The sequence below is a fragment of the Podarcis gaigeae genome (genome assembly GCF_964106915.1).
Source record: "Podarcis gaigeae genome assembly, chromosome: 7".
Classification (NCBI taxonomy): Eukaryota; Metazoa; Chordata; class Lepidosauria; order Squamata; family Lacertidae; genus Podarcis; species Podarcis gaigeae.
The window spans coordinates 12,626,123-12,649,710 of record NC_139683.1 but is presented as its reverse complement, the minus strand read 5'-3'; the positions used below and the strand labels follow the sequence as shown (position 1 = coordinate 12,649,710).

The following is a 23,588-nucleotide window of genomic DNA, read 5'->3' as shown; positions in this document are numbered from 1 at the left end:
AGTCTAGACAACAGAAGTTTCACTCTAGTCTTTTTTGTTCTTTTCTGTTCCAATTGGCTAGACCTGCTTTCCTCAAGGTTAGCCCTTAATGTGACTTCAAGTGTTAAGTCTGATCCTCCAGACTGTCTTCCATGGGGTGAAATCATTAAAGCATAGCACTGTCGAGTTGGAAGGGAATCCTGAGAGACATCTAGCCCAACCCCTTGCAACGCAGGAATCTCAGCATTCAGTCTCCCATCCATTCTGAAACCAGACCAGATCCTGCTTAGCTTTGCAAATATGGCAGCTGTTTTATTGCTGCAGTGCTGGCTACAAACCTCAAGAAGAGGAGGAAGTAGGCTAGATTCTCACAGAAACAAGGGAGAATGGTGCCTGAATGTATTGCCTAGCAGTTTCTTGAGTTCTGCAAATGTTAGAAACCTGCTTTTACTTTTTCCAAAACAATGAAAGGCCACCCCTCCTCAAAATCTCTGCAAAGAACAAAGACACGTACAGAGATAGTGCAGGGACACGAAAACATTTTCAGTTTGAGGGCCACATGTCAGTGGTGGGCGGAGTCAGAGGATAAAGGTAAAAGGTAAAGGACCCTGGAAGGTTCAGTCCAGTCTAAGGCGATTCTGGGGTTGCGGCGCTCATCTTGCTTTCAGGCCGAGGGAGCCGGTGTTTGTCCACAGACAGCTTTCTGGGTCATGTGGCCAGCAGGACTAAACCGCTTCTGGCACAACAGAGCAACGTGACAGAAGCCAAAAATGCTGTTTACCTTCCCGCCACAGTGGTACCTATTTATCTATTTGCACTGGTGTGCTTTCGAATTGCTAGGTTGGCGGGAGCAGGGACCGAGCAACGGGAGCTCACCCCATCACGGGGATTCAAACCGTTGACCTTCTGACTGGCAAGTCCAAGAGGCTCAGTGGTTTAGACCACAGCGCCACCCGCATGCCTTAGAGGATAAAGAAGGTGTAGCAACATATGCAAATAATACCTTTGTACAGTAGATTTGTTTCTATGCAGACTCACACATGCCTCTCTGTCTTCCATCCAGGCAAGTAGATGGAATGAGTTGTAGGGCAAAGCCTAGCTAGGGGAAGATATTTAGGGTGTGAAACATCACTAAAGTGGTACCTTGGCTTAAGTACTTAATTAGTTCCAGAGGTCCGTTCTTTACCTGAAACTGTTCTTAACCTGAAGCACCATTTTAGCTAATGGGGCCTCCCGCTGCTGCCGTGCCGCTGGAGCACGATTTCTGTTCTCATCCTGAGGTAAAGTTCTTAGCCCGAGGTACTATTTCTGGGTCAGCGGAGTCTGTAACCTGAAGCGTATGTAACCCGAGGTACCACTGTAGTGAGAAAGATAAGAGGATCTTGCACTGGGGAAAGATAAGAGGATCTGGAGGATCCTGGGCCAGATGTCCCTTCCTTCTCCCTGGAGACAGTTCTGGTCAATCACCAGAAAATTGAGACAGGCCCAGGGAATAAAATAGGAAAGCTTGGAGCCAAGTGGCCAGACCAAATGCAGCAGAATGCTCTTGCACCCTTCGAGACAGCATGGTTTGTGCAGTGGTGGGTCATCAGGCTGGCATCCATCTGTCTCGGGAGAGGATGGAGGAGTGAGCCTTTGGGGGTTTCAATGGACCCCCACATGTTCCAAAGCAGTATACTGTACCTCTGAACAGTGCCGGATTTAAGTATAAGCTAAACAAGCTATAGCTTAGGGCCCCACTCTCTTGGGGGCCCCAAAAAAATTAAAGGAAAAAACAATCTGAATGTACATTTCCAAAATATAAGATAAAAAACAAATAAAATAAAACCTACGTATGGGCAACAATGTTTTGTGTTGTGTAGGCTCCTATGATGTAAGTAATGGGTCCCGCCTGCTAGCCTGCTCCCTAAAATATCACTGGTTTGCTCATTTCTATATACAGTCACACCTCGGGATGAATATGCTTCAGCTTAAATATTTTTGGGTTGCGCTCCATGGTGACCTGGAAGTAACGGAGCCAGTGGCGTAGCGTGGGTTGTCAGCACCCGGGGCAAGGCAAGTAATTTGCGCCCCCTAACCCGTAGATTTGCGCCCCCTAACCCTACCCCCAGATGTTGCACCCGGTGCGGCCGGCCCCCCCTGCACCCCCCACGCTACGCCACTGAACGGAGCAACTTCTGGGTTTCGCCGCTCGTGCAGACACTCAAAATGACGTCATGCGCATGCGTGGAAGCGACGAAACGCGACCCGCACACGCGCAGACGGATCTTACATTCACTTCGGAATGGATCCCGTTCGCATCCAGAGGTACCACTGTATAGGGTGCCTACATTCTGCATGTAATGGTTGCATGGCAACATGTGCAAATAGCTTTAGATACCTATTAGGTCCATATATTATCATATAGCATATATTCAACACAAAAACAGGGACAATTTGTTGTTGGCAAAGGACAGCTGGACATATAAAGGGCCCCATTACCTTCAGTAGCTTAGGACCTCATCGAACCTAAATCCAGCCCTGGTTAGGAGTGGGTAACGGAAAAGAAGTCAGCCAGTATTATAAATAAATAAATAAAAGTAAGCAACTGCAGACGATTGCGCGCGTGCTGGTCTCTCTCTCTCTCTCTCTCTCTCTCTCTCTCTCTCTCTCTCTCTCTCCGATTTCCATTACGCAACGTATATAGGCGAATGCAAAGCTCTGCTAGCACTAAAAGCAACCCAAGCTCCGTTGCAGAGCGTCTGTCGAAGCGCAGCAGCAGCAGCAGCAGCGCAGCCAACGGGGCTGGATCAGCTGCTGGGGGCCGTGACGTCACAGGTCCTCCTGCCTGCACAACGTTCCATTCAGGCGAGCGCGTGCTCCGTCGAGCACATGGGCAGCAAGCCGCCGAGCTCGGAGCGGCAGCGGCCTGCACTGCTGCTCCCCCTCCCCGCTCGGCTCTTGATTTTTTTTTGCATTTTATATATGCATCGGATTTATATTCTATTTTTTTGAAACACATGCACATCTAGGGAAAGGGGCAGCCTCGGGCCGGAAACGGCCAGCAACTTTGCAAAACGCTTCGAGGATTTGTTCGGGGGGAAAAGGAGACTTGCGTGGCCTGGGGGGAAAAAAAGATGCGTGGTAAGTCAAGCTTGCGGTGGGGGAGGGTAGGTTGCTGCAGATGCATGCGGGGGTGTGGGGGGGGGGAAGAAAGAGAGAGTGAAGGGCTCCCCTCCCCCTTTCCTTGTCATTTAATGGGGCTTTGCTTTCTAAACAAACCGAGCGAGAAGTTTGCAGGTGGCCGCGTCTGGCAATCGCGCCGCGTGCTTTTTTTTGTGCGTGCAAGAAGGGTGAGGGGGGGGGGGAGAGGTCTTGCTCCGTGCTATATTTATATCTCTCTCCTGTATTTGCCCCCCCCCCGCCCCCTTCTCTCCTCCAAAGCTCTTTAGCTAACTATATGTGTGTGTGTGTGTGTGTGTGTTTTAAATGGCACGTTTAGAAGAAAGGGACAGGGATGCAGACCCGCGGCCACGATGGCTGGAAGCGCGCAAAGAAAAGAGCCGTGCTGGCGAAATCAATAAAGAAATCGGGGACCCTCGAGGAGGGATGGGGAAATGGCACGTCTTGCTTTCTTTGCCCATCCCCCTCCATTTCCTCCCCCCCCCCACATATAGATCTCCGGCTCCTGGCCTTGTGCACATAATGACTATTCTCCCCCTTTTCCATATATATATATGCGCTAGCGAGATGCCCGGAAAACTCGCTTTTTTGTTTTGTTTTACTTTTGGAATCGGGCAACTTTACTGTGCACTTGGATCTCCTTCTCCTCTCTCTTTCTCCCTCTGTCTGTAGCCCACCCTATACCGTAGGGGAAACTCGGACGGGTTTTTGCTTCCAGCAGGATCGGGGCCGTCATCTTTTTCCCCGATGTGCACGCGCGCACGTCCATAGGAACAAACACTTCTGCCTTGGTCCAAAGTACAGTTTCGGATGCAATCTTGGGAGATGTTTCTAGGGCTTCCATCGTGCAGACACCTTTGTTGGCTGTGATGTTTTCCTTCCTCTTCTCTCTCTGCTTCCCCACCTTGAATCGAGACCCCCCCCCAAAAAATAGAACCCCAAAGACACAATACAAGGATTTTCTCCTTCTGACATAGGCCTTAAAGTCATCTAGCTCACCCCCTCCTCGTCCAATGAGCTGCATCTTTACTGCAAGGAGATTTGCGTATTTATTATTTTTATTTAATTAAAATATCTGCAAACCTCCTTCGCCTGTACACTTTCCAGGAACAGAGTATTACTGTATATAAATACATATTAAAAATTACACATGTCGATACCAAATAATGTAGCAGCTATATTAGGCAGCCTATGATAGGCCGTAAATAACAATTTTTTAAAATGCCTGGCCATTTTTTTTTGATCCGAAATCGCTCGAGAATAAAGCAAACAGTTTATTTTTTATTTTTTGTTTTCTTTAGGCTGCAATCCAAAGCCTGATTTCCTCGGACCAAACTCCATTGAACGCTATGGTTTGGATCCAGGCTAAGTTTGCTACACTTCAGGTCCCGTTGAAAGCAATCCAAGAAATTAGTTGTTAAAATCAATGTTGTTAAAATCAATCTCCTGTTAAAATCAATGACTTCTGGATCCAATCTGGTTAGACAGATATTTGGTAGGCATGTATAGGATTGTACCCTGGGTAGTCTTCCATCCTTAAGAACCAGAACTAAAAAAAAAAAGGGGGGGGGGAGGAAAATCTTGCCTGTGCAAATAATAGGTCACATTTTCAATTTTTATTTTGCCATTTCTGTGTTGTATTTTTTTAAAACCAAACATTAAAAGACAAAAGCATAGTTGAAGATCAAATTCAAAATGGCACCAGAGGGAAACCCTTGATAATGAGGTAGGAAAAGGATTATGAGGATTTTTGTCTGCAATGACACCTCTAAAAACTACTTCACATTGACAAGTTGGGACATGTTTATGCTGGTCCATATTTATTAGCCACAGCATTAGTCATTCAGCAACTCCTGTGACAGAAGCATTTCCTTTTTTTGTAATCATTTTACGGCTGCCATCCTGTATGCACTTATTTTTTAAGCACTAATTTTATTTACTGCAAATATAACTTTACTTGGGAGTAAGCCCCCTTTGTATTCGGGGAATAGGGTTGCGCTGTAAAAATATGCGTCTTTTACGTGAAATCTCTGCTTTAAACTTCTAATCGCAACCGGCGTAAATTGGAAGGAAGCAGCAAATCGTTTTGCAATAATTTTGTTTTGCATAAAAATATACATTATATATATTTTATTTTATATATATATATATATATATATATATATATATATATATATATATATAGATATAAAACACACTTTTAAAAATCCAGCTTTTGCACCTTTATGAGCTCTCTGCAGAATGGAACCGCGCTATATATATATATATATATATATATATATATGTAAAGGTGCGGGATCTGCATTTTTTTAAAGTTGCCATATTTCCATAGAAGTTGTCTCTATATATTTGGAGGGAAGGATTTTAAAGTAGTTCTAGTGCTCTGTGACACTTTGAGGAGTGGGGTGTGTGCAATCTTTTAAAATATGAAGGTTTTGAATTCCTACATCCATCTGAAATCAGATGTCAAAGTCTTGTGGCTTTGCCGATTATGTTCTCTGATTGTCGTAACACAAAATGGAAGATTTGCCCCATCTTCCTCACACCAAACTGTGCTCTGTGACCAAAATGGCAACAGACGTCCTGAGTATTTTCCTCTGGTCTCATGCAAAGCTTTCTTTTCCGATTTGTTTTCTGATCTTCTCTTGTGTAGCAGTGGCATGTTCCCACATTTCCCCCTGAAAGTCCAGGATGCTTGTATATGTATTTTATGCTTGCAGCAGCCTTGTGAGGTCAAATCGTGATTTGCCTCCCATGGAGCTTCATAATTTCATAGGGATTTGAATCTTGGTCTCTCTTACGTTCAGTTTCCACCAGTAAAACCTAGGTTTTGAGTTTGTGTAGACCTGAGCGCTGGGCTGTGTCACTAGCTGTCATTTAACCCTATTCCAGTGGCCTCTGCTTTGCAAGCTCATATATATATAAAAAATCCTACCTCGTTTGTGTCGAAAACGCTTCTTCTGGCCTGATGTGAATTGAGTACGTAAACAAGGCCAGCTTAATCCAGCGCCTCCTTCCTTGCCCATTCTGACTGGCAATTTTAATTTCCAAATTGTGTTGCTTTCTCTTCCTGGTTGTGATACGGAACCATGATTTGATGTCCTCCTGCAAAGGTGGCGTCTCTGTGAATCAAAATGCCAAATTCATGTTTGTTTCCTTGTCTTCAGTCCATTCATCCCCTAATTTGTGAGTGCTCCTGAGGCTCTCTTCCTTCTAGTACAGTCATACCTTCGGGTTGAGCACGTTCGAGTTGCGCTCCGCGGGAACCCGGAAGTAACGGAACGCGTTACTTCCGGGTTTTGCTGCTCGCGCATGCGCAGGTGCTCAAAATGACGTCGCGCGCGCTAGCGGCGACAGGCGCCATCGCGTCTTGCGTTCTGTTCGGGATGCGAACGGGGCTGCAGAACGGATCCCGTTCACATCTGTCAGGATTTTGCTGGGTTGTAATGCAAACCGTCTCCTGCCAACCTAGCAGTTTGAAAGCATTTATCTAAGTGCAAGTAGATAAATAGGTACCGCTCTGGCGGGAAGGTAAATGGCGTTTCCATGCGCTGCTCTGGTTCGCCAGAAGCGGCTTAGTCATGCTGGCCCCATGACCCGGAAGTTGTACGCCGGCTCCCTCGGCCAATAAAGTGAGATGAATGCCGCAACCCCAGAGTCGGTCACAACTGGACCTAATGGTCAGGGGTCCCTTTACCTTTAATGCAAACCGTATCTTATAGCAGCCCCTCCTGCCCTGTCCATTCTCTTACCTGTCCATTTGTGACAGGTGCTGCTGGTACCTCCAGGCCTGGCTGTGTAATGTTGACCATCCTGGGGAATAGAGCACAGACTAAAGGTGGTTGGAAATTGCATCCTCTGGTTTCCTAGCAACCGTAAGATGCCTGTTCTGTGAATCCTGCAGGATGGCTTTGGAGCAAAAGCAGATTGGGCCGTCCTGCTTATTTCAGGGATGGAGAGTTCCATAAGGGGGGCAGCAATATTTGGGCAACTGCTGAGGCCCACACCTCTGCAAGGGAGCCCACTGCCACACTCACCATGGTCCTTCTTGTTGGTGCTGCTTCCCATGGATAATAATATTATAATAATTTATTATTTATACCCCACCCATCTGGCTGGGTTTCCCCAGCCACTCTGGGCGGCTCCTGACAAAATATTAAAATAAAATAGTCTATTAAACATTGAAAGCTTCCCTAAACGTGGCTGCCTTCAGATGTCTTCTAAAAGTCTGGTAATTGTTCTCCTTGACATGTGGTGGGAGGGCGTTCCACAGGGCGGGTGCCACTACCGAGAAGGCCCTCTGCCTGTTTTCCTGTAACTTGGTTTCTCGCAGCGAGGGAACCGCCAGAAGGCCCTTGGCACTGGACCTCAGTGTCCGGGCAGAACGATTGGGGTGGAGTCGCTCCTTCAGGCTGCCCCCGCCCACCATGCACGATCTCCCCTGGGCATTTTTTGCTGTTAATTATTACATTTATATTCCATCTTCTGTCCCAAGGAGCTCAAGCTTTGCCTGCTTCTCAGCCTCTTCGTTTTCTCCTCACAACAACCCTGTGAGGTAGGCTAAGAGACAGTGAGTGGCTCCAGTGAACATTTTGACTGAGTAAGGTTTGAGCCCCGGTGTCTCGCAGGAACTAGTCTGGCACCTTTAACCACTACACCTCTGCCAGTTTGAGCACAGGGGGAAAAGGCAAGCACGTTGGCAGCAGGGCTTTGGAGAGGTGGAAGAGGGGACTGTCTAAGGGCCTTTGCTTGTGCCCCTCTTCCATCCTCCCCCAAACCCCCATGCAGGGCATACCTAGATCCAGCATTGAATCTAGGGTCATGGTGAGAACCAGTTTGGGCTGTGTACTGAGGCCAGTCGGATTTGGTGATCTCTACTGATTTATGGAGGGACGTGGGTGGCGCTTAGGACTTGCTGATCAGAAGGTCGGCGGTTCAATTCCCCATGACAGGGTGAGCTCCTGTTGCTTGGTCCCTGCTCCTGCCAACCTAGCAGTTCGAAAGCACATCAAAGTGCAAGTAGATAAATAGGTGCTGCTCTGGTGGGAAGGTAAATGACGTTTCCGTGCGCTGCTCTGGTTCGCCAGAAGCAGCTTAGTCATGCTGGCCACATGACCCGGAAGCTGTACGCTGGCTCCCTCGGCCAGTAAAGTGAGATGAGCGCCGCAACCCTAGAGTCGGCCACGACTGGAGCTAATGGTCAGGGGTCCCTTTACCTTTACTGATTTATGGGTTGTCTTTTTTTTTTTTGCTTCATTTCTTAATATTGTATGTGGTGGGATTTGGTTAAAAACTCTACCAGAGCAGTTTGCAGGGCAAATACGTACAGTCCCTCCTTTTTTAAAGAAAAGAATCATACCAAAGCAAGGAAAATGTAAGACAGCCAGCATCAACATTTTTTTTTTTAAAGAAAGGATAGATGAAAGGAAATAATATAATTCAGTGTTGAAAGGCTAACAGAAGAAACAAGGCAGTTTTCGCTCTCCAGAAGTGGTTCACTTCCTAGCATAGAGAATTCCAGAGTCCAGGTGCCATCACTGAGAAGGCCCTGTCTCTGACTACATAACAGTCAAATGTTGATGATGCTCGGCAGATTAATCAGCCTTCCGGAGAAGTCACAACAATGGATTGAAATAAAAGCAATGACCCATTTTGACCCAGTTTAAAGTCCAGCATCTCTGTAGACCATTCCTGCTCTTCCTGTGTGAGTGGTTATTTATAAGCCTAGTACAGATTACAGATGGTTTGTTATGTAGTCATAGACGAAATGAAACTGTATAAGTAAAATCACAACATGGAAGATACATTAAATTCAGTTGTAATACATAAATGATACAAAATTACCAGGGGTATCTGAACTAAGGTGCACAACATGAAACCTTAAAATGTGGCTGTGGAGAGTGAGTTGGAAAAACATAAATGACATAAACAGATTAAAATTGTGATGTATGAGTTGGAAGGGCCCCCAAAGATAATCTGCAACCCCCTGCAATGTAGGAATCCTGCCCACACCCATCTCAAACCACCAACTTTATTTAAAGGCCAGAGCCGCTGCATTAAAAATGGTTGCATCTATCCTTCAGTCCAGATCCAAAGTTCTCTCTTTCTGAAACCATTCTGTTGGGTCCCCCCCCCCCCAAATGCTTGTTATGCCTATGACGGTGATCCTATGGCAAGATGGCCAACTGTCATGGATGCTTTAGCTGAGATAAGTCGGTCTACAGAACCACATATTTTAATATGGTATGTTGAATCGTATCTTAAAAAGAATTTTAAAAATAATTTTATAAAAGAATTTATATACGGTGGACGCTCGGGTTGCGAACATGATCAGTGCGGGATGCACGTTCACAACACTCAGCGTTCTCAACCTGCGTCTGTGCACGCACGGGTTGCAATTCGGCGCTTTTCCGCATGCGCAAAGTGCAATTTAGCACTTCTGCGCCTGCGTGACTGCCGAAACCTGAAAGTAACCCATTCCGCTACTTCCAGGTTTCGGCGGTCCGCTACCTGAAAAAACGCAACCTGAAGCGTCTTTAACCCGAGGTACGACTGTAGTTACATACAGCCTGCCACGTTGTGTGTGTTGTTTAGCTGAGATGGCTGCATTGCAGGGGGTTGGACTAGACGACCCTCGGGTCCCTTCTAGCTCTTATGATTCTGTGAATGTATGCATGGCAAGTGGAATTCTGCTCATGCTCTCCATGTATTGGGGTTGCGAGTGTGAGAATGGGGCTTTAGATGTGTCAGACCAGGCCTGTCCAAAGTCCGTTTTGGGGGCCTAATCTGACCCGCCAGTCGATTCAATCTGGTCCCCGTGGTAGTATATGTCCTGGGGCAAAATCCTAGAAAAAGCCCAGCAACTTCAATCCTAAAAGCTCAACAACTCTGGGATTAAATCCTAAAAAAATATAAAAATGCTCAAAACTTTTGGGTAAACTTAAAACCCTTAAAAAAAAAAAGAACAACTTTGGTCAGCCCTCATGCATGTTCACTTCATCAAATCTGGCCCTCTGAAAAAAGTTTTGGAAGTCTTATAAGAAAGTGCTGGAGGAAAGGGACTGTGAGCAATAGCTTGGGAGAGGTGTTAAAGCTGAAACAATGATCCTGCCTTGTTATTTTTCCTGTTGCCAGAAGGTATGATGTAATCATGTTACATTTATAGAGCTGAAATGTTGCCTTTTGCAGTTTGCTATTGTGTTGTTGTTGTCTTAGGATGTTATGCGGAAGTTGCTGTGGCATTGTTTTGATTGTGAAATGCATTCAATGTTAGAAACTCAGGCAAATAAACAAATCGCCAAATGGCATCGCAACAAAATATCTAGGCATCATTTCCCCCCATGAGATATATTATTGTTATGATTTTTTCCATATCACTTCTTTACTGCTTTATACTTTAAAGAAAACATCTCAGTGTGGTTTGTTGTTGTTGCTTATGTCATTCAGTCGTGTCTGACTCTTCGTGACCCCATGGACCAGAGCACGCCAGGCACTCCTGTCTTCCACTGCCTCCCGCACTTTGGTCAAACTCATGCTGGTAGCTTTGAGAACACTGTCCCACCATCTCGTCCTCTGTCGTCCCCTTCTCCTTGTGCCCTCCATCTTTCCCAACATCAGGGTCTTTTCCAGGGAGTCTTCTCTTCTCATGAGGTGGCCAAAGTATTGGAGTCTCAGCTTCAGGATCTGTCCTTCCAGTGAGCACTCAGGGTAGATTTCCTTCAGAATGGATAGGTTTGATCTTCTTGCAGTCCATGGGACTCTCAAGGGACTCTCGGTTTGGTTTACAACATGCTAAAACATCACATCAAACGATCACGAATGAAACAAATTCAGGCTTCCAGGAAAATATTTCAGATCCTTTTCTAAGTGGAATTTTGCTTTCTCCCCATATTTGTTTACTTAATTTATAGAGTTGCCCCATAGCAGAAATACTCGTAAGAAGCCAGGGGGGTGTACAGTGGTACCTCAGGTTACAGACGCTTCAGGTTACAGACTCTGCTAACCCAGAAATAGTACCTCGGGTTAAGAACTTTGCTTCAGGATGAGAACAGAAATCGCACGGCAGCAGCGGGAGGCCCCGTTAGCTAAAGAGGTACCTCAGGTTAAGAACAGGCATCTGGAACAAATTAAGTTCTTAACCCGAGGTACCACTGTAGTGATTAGAGTGTCGGACATAAATCTGGGAGATCAGGGTTCAAATCCCCACTCGGTCATGAAGCTCATTGGGTGACCTTGGAGTCAATCATAAGTTTCTTAACGTACCTCACAGGGTTGTTGTAGGGCTTAACTGAGGAGATGGGTGAATCATATACAGTGGTACCCTCGGATTACATATACTTCAGGTTACAGACTCCGCTATCCCAGAAATATTACCTCAGGTTAAGAACTTTGCTTCAGGATGAGAACAGAAATCGCGTGGCGGCAGCAGCAGGCCCCATTAGCTAAAGAGGTACCTCAGGTTAAGAACAGACCTCCTGAACGAATTAAGTTCTTAACACGAGGTACCACTGTACTCCTTCAGGAAAAGGTGGATATAAATTCAGTAAATAGGCTTATCTGCTTAAGAACGCTGGAGGGGCCAGCCAGATGGAGATGTCAGTCATCATCCTGGCATTCCAAAGATCTCCATGTGGTTGCAGTTGGACTTGCCTCAGTCACAAAATGTGCCTGGCCCCTGGGGAATTTCTAAGACTGGTCTTCTTTGTAAATGTGCCCACAGGTTGTCAGTCCTTGACTGGCGCAAGACGCCGAAGGCAGGCCAGCTCTCCTCTTTTGCCTCGCCCAGTTGTCCCGCTGCGTCTCTCTGTTCCATGCTGTGTGCTTTATTTACAGCGGCAACACAGGGCTGGCTTGTGGAAGAGCCATGAGTTTCAGATCCGCAGCGGAGCTCCCGTCCGCTTGCCAGAATAGTGGCTTGTCGAAATTCATCCGCAGAAGGTTCACAGACGCCCAGCTGTTTGATGGAACGGACCACAAGGGTAGATGTTTGGATATTAAAGGGATTTTTAAATTTTATTTCCCCACCATTTTTCTGTGCTGAATTCCCTCCTTCTCGCCTGGGCAGCGTGAGGAAGGTGAATGAGGACACAGAAGACGGCAGCCAAGGCTGTGCTGGCCCATTCCCCTGACAGAAAGAAGCATGTGAATCTCTGACTTGTGTTGAAATCTGGCTTGGCAAGGAGAGGGAGATGTTTGTGTAACATGCTGCTGAGGAGTCATAGCAGGACGTCAGTCACAGAGCCTTCTTCACCTTTGCCCAGAGTTGTCTCGCATTTAAACACAACTCTCTCTCAATCTCCTGGAAGATTAAATAAGGACCCACCCCCCAAGAAATCTGCCGTGGTGGTTGCAGTCCTGCTCTTTTTATTATTAGAAACTGAGGGAAACAATTAACAATATGCCTCTTGGTCAGTGTTAGAAACTCAGATATACAGTTGCACCTTGGAAGTTGAACGGAATCTGTTCCGGAAGTCCAAAACGTTCGAAAACCAAACCGCGGCTTCTGATTGGCTGTGGGAAGCTCCTGCAGCCAATCAGAAACTGCGGAAGCCCCGTCGGACGTTCGGGTTCCGAAAGAACGTTCGCAAACTGGAACAATTGTTTGGGATCTAAGGTATGACTGTACAGTGGTACCTCAGGTAACATATGCTTCAGGTTACAGACTCCACTAACCAAGAAATAGTGCTTCAGGTTAAGAACTTTGCTTCAGGATGAGAACAGAAATCAGGCTCCGGCGGCGCGGCGGCAGCAGGAGGCCCCATTAGCTAAAGTGGTGCTTCACATTCAGAACAGTTTCAGGTTAAGAACAGACCTCCGGAACAAATTAAGTACTTAACCTGAGGTACCACTGTATAAGCTAGGTGCCAAATGGCTACTTAAACCAGGTTGTGACAGTTGCCAAAAGAGAATGCCTATTATTCGCCATTTGGGGGCCCGGACATCTCAAAAAGTCTTGTTTTTCAAATGACAGGCAGACTGTGACTGATTCTCAGTTAAACGTCTGGCTCGTTGAGAAGACAACCTTTAGCTAGAGTTAAGAACTTTGAGAACTGAAAGAAGAAATGTCATTCAATCCAGGGACAGTCCACCTATCCGGTTTGTTCTGATTGTGCTGATAAAGTATCCCAGATGGATTGCTATGGGGTGTGTGAAAACTATCCCATGATTCCCCAGACATGCACCTCCAGATGGTGGTGACGTCAGGCGCCACCCTAGCGCATCTTCACTTGGTCGCAAGTGGCCGATAGCCAAGTGCAAAGTGCGCCTGACAAATTTCGAACACTGTGTCTTGCTTCTCTGAGTGGGGCATGGAGAAGGTTGCATATGCCTGCGCAGAAGCTAGCTTGCTGTACAGAGGTAAAAAACAATCGTTGTTCCATACACTTTGCCTCTGGTATATGGCTTTTTGGAGGCTGATGACAGGGCATCTGCTACTGCTAGCTTAAGAGCCAGATCAACATTTCTGATGTTAAAGAAATGAGCCACTCCAGCGAAGAGGAGTCCTTTGGGTCTCTAATGAGGCCATTCTCTTTTTGGGAGCTGTGAACCTCTCGTCCTTTGCAGAGAGCGAGAGTTGGGAGTACAGCATGAGCCACGAAGGCGATATAGATAATTAGTGTGTTCTTTCTGGTGTGTAATTGTAAGTAATTATGCCATTAATGTAATTGCAGGCCATAACTTTTTCCCCGGGCTTGAAGAACACTCTGCTTCAGGCCACTGAGGGTGGGGAGGGAAGGGTCATTGACATGCACCAGAGTGACACCCCTCAATTCTGTCACTCTGGGCAGAGAGGAAATTTGATCTCTTTACCTGTCAGTGCCACGCATACCAGTATTTGTTTGCTTTCCTTTTGGGGCAATGCTTGTTTGTTTCCTTTGTGGTATACAGTGGTACCTCGGGTTAAGAACTTAATTCGTTCTGGAGGTCTGTTCTTAACCTGAAACTGTTCTTAACCTGAGGTACCACTTTAGCTAATGGGGCCTCCCACTGCCACCGCACCACCGCCACACGATTTCTGTTCTCATCCTGAAGCAAAGTTCTTAACCCGAGGTACTATTTCTGGGTTAGCAGAGTCTGTAACCTGAAGCGTCTGTAACCTGAAGTGTCTGTAACCCAGGTACCACTGTATTTGTGACTCGCCTTACTGTAAAGTTGTCCCAAGCTGGTTTAGAATGAAGCTGAAACCTAACAGCATTGGGTTGGTACAGATTTACTGTGTAAGCGGTGTGAGAGAACAGTAAGATGTGGGCTATCTTAAACCTCTGCTGCCTTGAGGGACATCTTTGAGGGAAGAAAAGGCTCAGGAGTAAGCCCTACACAGCGGAGTCGCTAAGGTGCTCGCATGGAGCCTTCCAGCAACTACTGCAGCCAAGCCATAGCTGTCAACTTTCAGATTTGAAAATAAGGGATCAGCAGCCTTACCTGTCCCAGGGACAGTCTATGGGATATCTAACAATCCGGGATAGCACCGGGAAGCAGTGGGAAACAGCGCAGGAATAAGGGAATTTCCCACAAAAAAAAAAAAGGGGAAGGTTGGCAGCTATGAGCCAAGCTGGTGCCAAACGTATTGCTCTGCTTTCCTTTGGACCACATCGGCGAGTCTTGTCATCTGGGCAGGACAGGACAGGACCTTCATATGCATTGCCCAGGCTTGTTCCCTGCGGTGGTTACTTTGGTGCCTCTTGAGATGTACAGGTGGCAATGGAATTGCTCCAGAAAGGGAGCACTTTGAATTTGGGCCAAAGGGTGGATTCAACTATTTTTAATTCGGAGACCCTGGCTTTTAAATAAGGAGTTCCACGGCCCTGCTTGCGAGCATCACTACCAGCCCATCTCAAATTGCTTTGCTCACATTTCTGGAAGAGCTACTACCTAACAGCTGTGTCTAAATGAGCCCCACATTTTTGCCTGTTGGAGAAGACCCCCTTGTCTCTTCTGTATAGACACTGCCCTGTGGTTTCTGTGGCTGGCTGAGTGTTGCAGATACCCACACTCTCCCCAGACCTAAGAAAAGTAGGGAGTTTGCTACGGATGAATAATGGCCCACCCATTCATGATTACCCGAGACCCTTCTGTAGACCAGTTTGAGTTTCATAATGGTATAAAGGCATGGGTTGAGTATAATGAAAGCTGTTGATATTACAGCGACCTTGAGTATCTCCTTGTTGTCATAATGGTGGCCAAAGGGATGGGGTTACAGCTGGGGGAAAAAACACAACATCGGAATCACAAACTTGTTGAGTTGGAAGGGACTAAGAGGCCAACTCCTTTCTCCTTCTGTGTTGGAACTCCTATTTGGGGACTTCCCTGGCTTTTTCCTGGCCCATGTAGGACCAGTCTGGATAGTTAGCCTTGCTGAAGACGTGACGTTTTCATCCCCCCAAAAGTTTTTGATTGAGTTTCCCCTGAAATGAGGCTGCATTTTAATGTTGTATTTTAATCTTGTTTTTTAATCTGTATTTCAATCAATTGTTTTTATATGTGGTGTTAGCCGCCCTGAACCCGATCTTGGCTGGGGAGGGCGGGGTATAAATAAAATTTATTATTATCATTATCATTATCATTATCATCTTTCACCCAAAGCAAACCCACAATACTGAGATTAAGAATCTCATTCTCTGCCGTGTGAGCTATCGATGGAGGGGTCCTCATTAGAGGTGCCAGTGAGTTCAAGGAAATTGGGGCAAAGCACCACATTTTCAGCCATGTTGCTGCTCTCAACGAACATCTTGCAAGTGTGCTTAATAGCAGCCTTGGTGCATCTTTGGGGAGGTAGAGGAGCTTAGCGATGGGACGATGGTCCAAACGCCTTCCCGTGTCTTGGCTCCCTGCTTAAAATGGAGAAGGTCTCTGAAGTCACCTTGGGTCAGGCCCTTTATATAGACCTTGCAGAAGGCCTGCTAGCTTCTGCAGGGATCTGCAGGCGACGGGGCTTATTCGTTTTGCACAAACATGGCTGCTTCCTTGTGGCACTGAGGATCGTAGGAGGCGTTTTTAGGGTGCAAACCTGAAGATGGATTCTCCAGCGTTTGTTATGTAGCAGGCAGCGGCTTTCTCTGCGATCTTTGCAGGATGGAGAGAGAGAGGGAGCGAGCGAGCGAGCTAAACGCTTGGCTCGCTTCAGCCAAACAGCATTTTTCCAGGAAACTGGTGCCCACTGAGGCTATTTCCATGTCGGGGAAGAGTGCTTATTCCAAGTTCACGGCGCTGGCAGCTGCGTCCACCGATGTTTGGCGCGAAATGAGCTCTGCTCCTGCCTCCCTCAGACCATGAATCTTCCAGGTCATCTAAGTTGAACACCAAATAAATTGCATGCTTCGCTTTTTGCTTTTTGAAATGGCTTTGGCCCTTCTGAAGATTTTGCTTCTTTGCTGTTTAAAGGATTATGGGCATGAGAAAACAACAACCACCCAGATCTTCTTCCTAAAGAGAAAAGGGAAACTATTCTTTCCCCTGCTTAGATTAAGTGCAAATAGAACCATTTCTCTCACAGTTGCTCGAAGCCTCTGTTCTTAAAACGACGGACTGGATGTCTTCTCCCCACCTGGCATTTCAGGTGCCAAGACCGTTTATCGTCATGTTTAAATGCCAGTAAATGGGATTTCCGAGCCAGAGGTTCCAGGAGAAGGGACACACTGGTGCTGCTTGTGCCTTTTCCCTTGATTGCTACGGGGCTGGGATGTTCTGAAAGAAAGGTCTGTTCTGTTATGCACAGCTTCTGTCGCCCATGTGAATAATGGGGATGTTGCCTTAAAATTAGGGGTTATCTGGAAACTTTAGGCTGTGCATCAGCCGGTCCTTCATTTGCTTGAAATGCTTTTTCGACTCCTGCTGCTGCTAGTACTTCCCAGGGGCAGTGTCCAAGTGTGTGCTCGGAGTTTGAGTTAGGCTGAATTCCTAGCTCATGTGCTAAAATGAAGGGCTGCAGCTCACGGACACAGCATTCGGAAATCACTTTTTATTTTTAGTGCCTCAAGTTTCTAGTCCAGGCATAGGCAAACTCGGCCCTCCAGATGTTTTGGGACTACAACTCCCATCACCCCTGTCCAGTGGTCCTGTTAGCTAGGGATGATGGGAGTTGTAGTCCCAAAACATCTGGAGGGCCGAGTTTGCCTGTGCCTGTTCAAGATGATATGGTTGTGACTTGACAGCGTGGGAGCAATACATGCTGAAACCTAAAAAGCTAGAGATTTGGCAAAATTTCATCATCATCACCACCATCATTAGCCAGCTCAGACAACCTGGTTGGTGATTGAGAGGCAAAAGAGAAACGTTTGAAATAAACTGATTTGAAATCAAGAAACTCCCTCGGGAAGTGGTGGACTCTCCTCCGTTGGAGGTTTTTAAGCAGAGGTTGGATTGACATCTGTCATAGATGCTTTAGCTGAGATTCCTGCATTGCTGGGGGTTAAACTAGATGACCCTCGGCGTCCCTTGCGACTTTAAAATTCGATCATTCCTAGGTTTAACCCCCAGGGTCATGGTGGGAACCATTTTGCGCTGTGTACTGAGGCCGGTCAGGATTTGGTGATCTCTACTGATTTATGGAGGGATGTGAGTGTCGCTGTGGGTTAAACCACAGAGCCTAGGACTTGCCAATGAGAAGGTCAGCGGTTCGAATCCCCACGACGGGGTGAGCTCCCGTTGCTCGGTCCCTGATCCTGCCAACCTAGCAGTTCAAAAGCATGTCAAAGTAGATAAAAAGGTACCACTCCAGTGGGAAGGTAAGTGGTGTTTCCATGCACTGCTCTGGTTCGTCAGAAGCGGCTTAGTCATGCTGGCCACATGGCCCGGAAGCTGTACGCCGGCTCCCTCGGCCAATAAAGCGAGATGAGCACCGCAACCCCAGAGTCGGCCACGACTGGACCTAATAGTCCTCTCAGTAGTGCTGTAAAGTAAGTCAGTAGCCTTTCAACTGCTTGTTGCATTGAAAGAGACTGGACAGAGTCTCTTTTTTTACGCAACAGGAACCCAAGAGAGTTTTCTGGGTCCGTCTTCCAGGAAACCTGGAGTTGCGCTTCGTCCTTGCTCTTTTAGCTACTGCCCTTACGGCAGTTCTTGAGCGTCTGAGGAAAGGTCTATCTTTGAATGCAGAAACCCCTGAGCTCAATCCCCCGACAGGCCCAGGTTGCAGGGGGAGAGACCCCTGCGTGGAGTGCTGCTGCCAGTCAGTGCAGACAGTACTAAACTAGATGGATCAATCATCCAAACTGGTAACTTGCAGCTCCCTGGGCTTGTATTGTGACAGGGGCTTAGAGGGCTGCTATTTCCTGCAGAAACATCAGGACAAAACGAACAAACGCTGTTAGCACTGTTGATTTGATTTTTTTAAAGCCCTCTGCTGCTTTTAAACATTATAGACTACTGAAGTAAAAAGAGGACCCAGGGAATTTTGTGGTTTTGCCCCCCTCTCCCCCCCTTTCGTGGTGATTTTGTTCTTAAACTGGAAAGCCTACTGAGAGGGAGGTTATTTTTCCTGTTCAAAGTAATTACATGCTAGGCTGCCATTCTTTGGCTTCTGTTGCAGCTTTCCTCTCTCTCCCCCCCCCCCCCCCAATTACTGGGCTGGCGGAGGGGGGGTGGGCTTGTCTTCTATCTCTCTTGCCTGGCAGCGAGTGTGTGTGTGCGGAAAAGACAAGGCAGCCAAATGTTGGGTTGCGAAGCACAGAAGAGGGCCTTGTGATTTAGCTGAATAATTATTGCAGAGTGTGCAGATCCAGCTGCGGTTGGTTTGGGTTGCCGTGCCGTCCCCTTTGGCCCAGCAACAAGAAGCGCTCAATTCCAGGGCCAGAAGTTGGCAGATTTTATCCTGCACCCCTTCCGCTGCCCGTCTCCCTCCTGGGGGGGAAGAAAAACACCAATATCTATATTTGGCTTTGGTTTTGGAAGAGCGACTTTTGCTTCCAAGGGTTTCTCTTGGGTTTTGCAGTAATCTCTGCATGGCAGCCAACAAGATGGTAAGCAGCGACTCAGAGCACCAACCAGTATTTATATATATATACAAAGCCTGGCCAATCCCAAAACACTAATAATAATAATAATAATAATAATAATAATAATAATAATAATATAATATAATATAAGCTACCCATCTCACTGGGTTGCCCCAGCCATTCTGGACAGCTTCCAGCAAACAAAAACATCAAACACAGCAAACTTGAAGCATTTAAAAACTTCCCTATATAGGGCTACCTTCTTATGTATTATTATTATTATTTTAAATTTCTTTGTCGCCCTTCATCCGAAGATCCCAGCATCGTTCACGACATAAAAATACAAACTGAGAAATAACTAATAAAGCAAGAACAAAAGCAAACCAATAAACTGTATCCCATAAACACATTAAAAAAATATTATTAGAATTTTATTTACAACGTAACATAACCCCCCACCCCCCAATACACAAATCCACACTCATTAAATGTGAGCATAATGTACAACAACACAAACAACCAAATAAAAGACTCCCTTTATCCTGTATCTGGCCTCCTTATTTACTTCTTATAAACTGTTTCCTTTATGAATAATTATTAAGATTTTTCTAATTATAACTTAAATGTCCACAAAGTCCATCAACACATTGAAAAAAGCCGTATAATGTTCAATCAGCACAAGGCCTGGCTATAGAGAAGCGTTTTCACCTGGTGCCTTAAAGGTATGCAATGAAGGAGCCAGGCGAGACTCCCTGGGGAGAGCATTTCACAAATGGGGAGCCACCCCGGAAAAGTCCCTGCCTCATGTTGCCACCCTCTGGATCTCTCTCGAGGAGGCAAACGAAGAAGGGTCTCAGAAGATTATCTCAGGGTCCGGGTAGGTTCATATGGAAAGAGGGCAGTCCATGAGGTATTGTGGTCCTGAGCCCTTTAAGGCTTTATAAGTCAAAACCAGCACTTTGAACTGGGCCCGGAAACTAATTGGCAGCCAGGATTAGTGCTATACGCTCAAACTGTCTTCACCTAGCGAGTAAGCTGGCTGTTCAATTCTGCACCAGTCTGAACTGTCTCCAGAGGCAGCCCCATGTATGATGCATTGCAGTAATCTAACCTAGATCTTACATTTCAGATTACAGGCCACATCCACACAGTATATTTAAAGCCCTCTTTGTGCTGCTTATAACAGTCATGGCCTCCCCCCTAAAGAATCCTGAGCAATGCAGTTTTGAGTATACGGAGAGTTGCTAGGAAGCCCCAATTCCCTTCGCAGATCTACAATTCCCAGAGTTCCATGGGAAGAGGGATCGATCATTAAACCACTCTGGGAATTATAGTGGGGGAAGGCACAGCTGTTAAAAGCGCTTTTAAATGGGTGGTTTGCAGATGTGCCCACAGTAGCTATCTTGTTCTTCCTTTATGCGAATCTCTGGAGGCTCTGACAATGTCTTAAGACATCCGTACAGGCCTCGGATCATAGAATCACAAAATTGTGGAGTTGGAAAGGGATCCCAAGCGGTCATCTAGACCAACCCCCTGAAATGCAGGAATCTCAATTTTTTCTTTTATTCCCCTTGGCAGTGATTTGGCTTGAATTTGACTCCTGCTGCCTCGGTCCAGCCTCGTTTGTTTTTATTTTTTGCTATTTCTGTAGTTCTAATAATTGCCAAATTCTCATATTGCATGTTCCTTGGAGCTGCGGAAAAAGTGTGTAAATGCAGTTCCAAATGCACCAACCCCTAATTACTATCAGCAGGCAGATTGCCTTGGCTGCCAGTTCATTATTTTTGCAGTAAACCGCCGCCTTGCCGGACTTGAGAGGCTAAGCCTGGTCTCATGCAGCTTATTGAACTGGAAATCTTGTCCTGTCTTTCCTATAGAGCCGGAAAACAAAGCACACATGTCTTTGGGGAGGATATTTCTGGTCCTCCTGATAATGAACCCTCCTCCCCTCGTAAAAGGAGTTTTGCGTGCTCGGTTTTTAAATCTTTGCTCACGTAGGGAAGTCTTCCATGGTAGCGGAGGTTCCAGTAAACCGGCGTGCATTCCTGCCTTGCCTCTTAAAAAATAAATGAATTAGGCGGCACAGCTTAAAATAGCACCGTGATGCCGAAGAGAGCTTCCCAAAGGGAGGGACCAAACACGGAAGCCCTGCAAACAATGATCTCAGTGGCGAAAAGCTTTTGTCCCGGCCCTCTCCAGATCCCGACAACGCTTTGGCAAGTGCTGTGATTTTGATCTTCTGAGTAATATTGGGAACATAAGAAGTGCTTGCTGGAGGAGACTCATAGAATCATAGAATCATAGAGTTGGAAGAGACCACAAGGGCCATCGAGTCCAACCCCCTGCCAAGCAGGAAACACCATCAGAGCACTCCTGACATATGGTTGTCAAGCCTCTGCTTAAAGACCTCCAAAGAAGGAGACTCCACCACACTCCTTGGCAGCAAATTCCACTGTCAAACAGCTCTTACTGTCAGGAAGTTTAGGTGGAATCTTCTTTCTTGTAGTTTGGATCCATTGCTCCGTGTCCGCTTCTCTGGAGCAGCAGAAAACAACCTTTCTCCCTCCTCTATGTGACATCCTTTTATATATTTGAACATGGCTATCATATCACCCCTTAACCTCCTCTTCTCCAGGCTAAAGCTCCCTTAGCCGTTCCTCATAAGGCATCGTTTCCAGGCCTTTGACCATTTTGGTTGCCCTCCTCTGGACACGTTCCAGTTTGTCAGTGTCCTTCTTGAACTGTGGTGCCCAGAACTGGACACAGTACTCCAGGTGAGGTCTGACCAGAGCAGAATACAGTGGCACTATTACTTCTCTTGATCTAGATGCTATACTCCTATTGATGCAGCCCAGAATTGCATTGGCGTTTTTAGCTGCCGCGTCACACTGTTGGCTCATGTCAAGTTTGTGGTCAACCAAGACTCCTAGATCCTTTTCACATGTACTGCTCTCAAGCCAGGTGTCACCCATCTTGTATTTGTGCCTCTCATTTTTTTTGCCCAAGTGCAATACTTTACATTTCTCCCTGTTAAAATTCATCTTGTTTGTTTTGGCCCAGTTCTCTAATCTGTCAAGTTCGTTTTGAAGTGTGATCCTGTCCTCTGGGGTGTTAGCCACCCCTCCCAGTTTGGTGTCATCTGCACTCTTGAGAGTCCCATGGACTGCAAGAAGACCAAACGTATCCATTCTTAATGAAATCAGCCCTGAGTGCTCACTGGAAGGACAGATCCAGAAGCTGAGGCTCCAATACTTTGGCCACCTCATGAGAAGAGAAGACTTCCTGGAAAAGCCCCTGATGTTGGGAAAGATGGAAGGCACAAGGAGAAGGGGACGACAGAGGACGAGATGGTTGGACAGTGTTCTCGAAGCTACCAGCATGAGTTTGACCAAACTGCGGGAGGCAGTGGAAGACAGAAGTGCCTGGCGTGCTCTGGTCCATGGGTCACGAAGAGTCAGACACAACTAAATGACTAAACAACAAGAAGTGCTTGCAGGATGAGGCCAGGGGCCCATCTAGGCCAGCATCCTAATCTCCCATTGGCAGACCAGGGTGGAAAACATGAAGCAGCAACACTCTTCCTTCCCATGGTTTCTAGCAATTGGATTTGGGGATCATTTCTTTTCAGATTTCTGTGATAATGGCAAGTTGCCTGGAGCATAGCTGGCCAGAGCCTTTAGGCTTGTCAGTATCCTGGTGGTATGCTGCCATGGGAACTAAACAGTTAAGCCGGTTGCTTCTTGATAAGGGACCTTTTGGGGAATGTTGCGAGTAGGAGTGAGGAGCTGCTTTGGCAAATATATATATTATTTTCCACCCCTTCTCCACTCCATAGCCAGAGGGTGTGTTTGTGTGTGGTGTCTGTGCAAAAGAAATAAGGCAAAACCGCTGTTTGAAGAAAAGTAAGGAGGACCATAAGGGACGCGGGGGGCACTGTGGGTTAAACCACAGAGCAGAGGACTTGCCGATCAGAAGGTTGGCGCTTTGAATCCCCGCGGCGGGGTGAGCTCCCGTTGCTCGGTTCCAGTTCCTGCCAACCTAACAGTTCGAAAGCACGTCAAAGTGCAAGTAGATAAGTAGGTACTGCTCCGGCGGGAAGGTAAACGGCGTTTCCGTACGCTGCTCTGGTTCGCCAGAAGCAGCTTAGTCATGCTGGCCACATGACCCGGAAGCTGTATGCTGCCTCCCTCAGCCAATAAAGAGAGATGAGCGCTGCAACCCCAGAGTCGGCCGCGACTGGACCTAATGGTCAGGGGTCCCTTTACCTTTACCTTTTTTAAGGTGAGATTCTGGCAATCCAGGTGCCCCCCTCATCTTTGTGCAGCTCGTTCTTCCTGCCTAAGTGCGGAACCTGACATTTGTCCCTGTTGAAATTCATTCTGTGAGTTTGGGACCTGGTTCTCCAATCTGTTAAGGCCATCTTGAACCTGTTTTGTCCTCTGCATGGAACCTGTGGCCCTCATGTCGCTGAAATGCATCAGCCGCAGCGAGCAGAGCTGGTGATCAGAGATGATA

General features: G+C 46.7%; 1 long non-coding RNA gene across 3 annotated transcripts in view; it reads left to right on the top strand.

The window, feature by feature from the left end:
* The first annotated feature begins 2,841 nt into the window (after window positions 1-2,841).
* The window catches only part of LOC310849330, a 145,360-nt gene continuing 124,613 nt past the window's right edge, over window positions 2,842-23,588 (top strand). For all 3 annotated transcript variants that reach the window (XR_014566863.1, XR_014566864.1, XR_014566865.1), the window contains exon 1: window positions 2,842-3,102. This is a non-coding gene — a long non-coding RNA (uncharacterized lncRNA). The remainder of the gene's footprint in view (window positions 3,103-23,588) is intronic.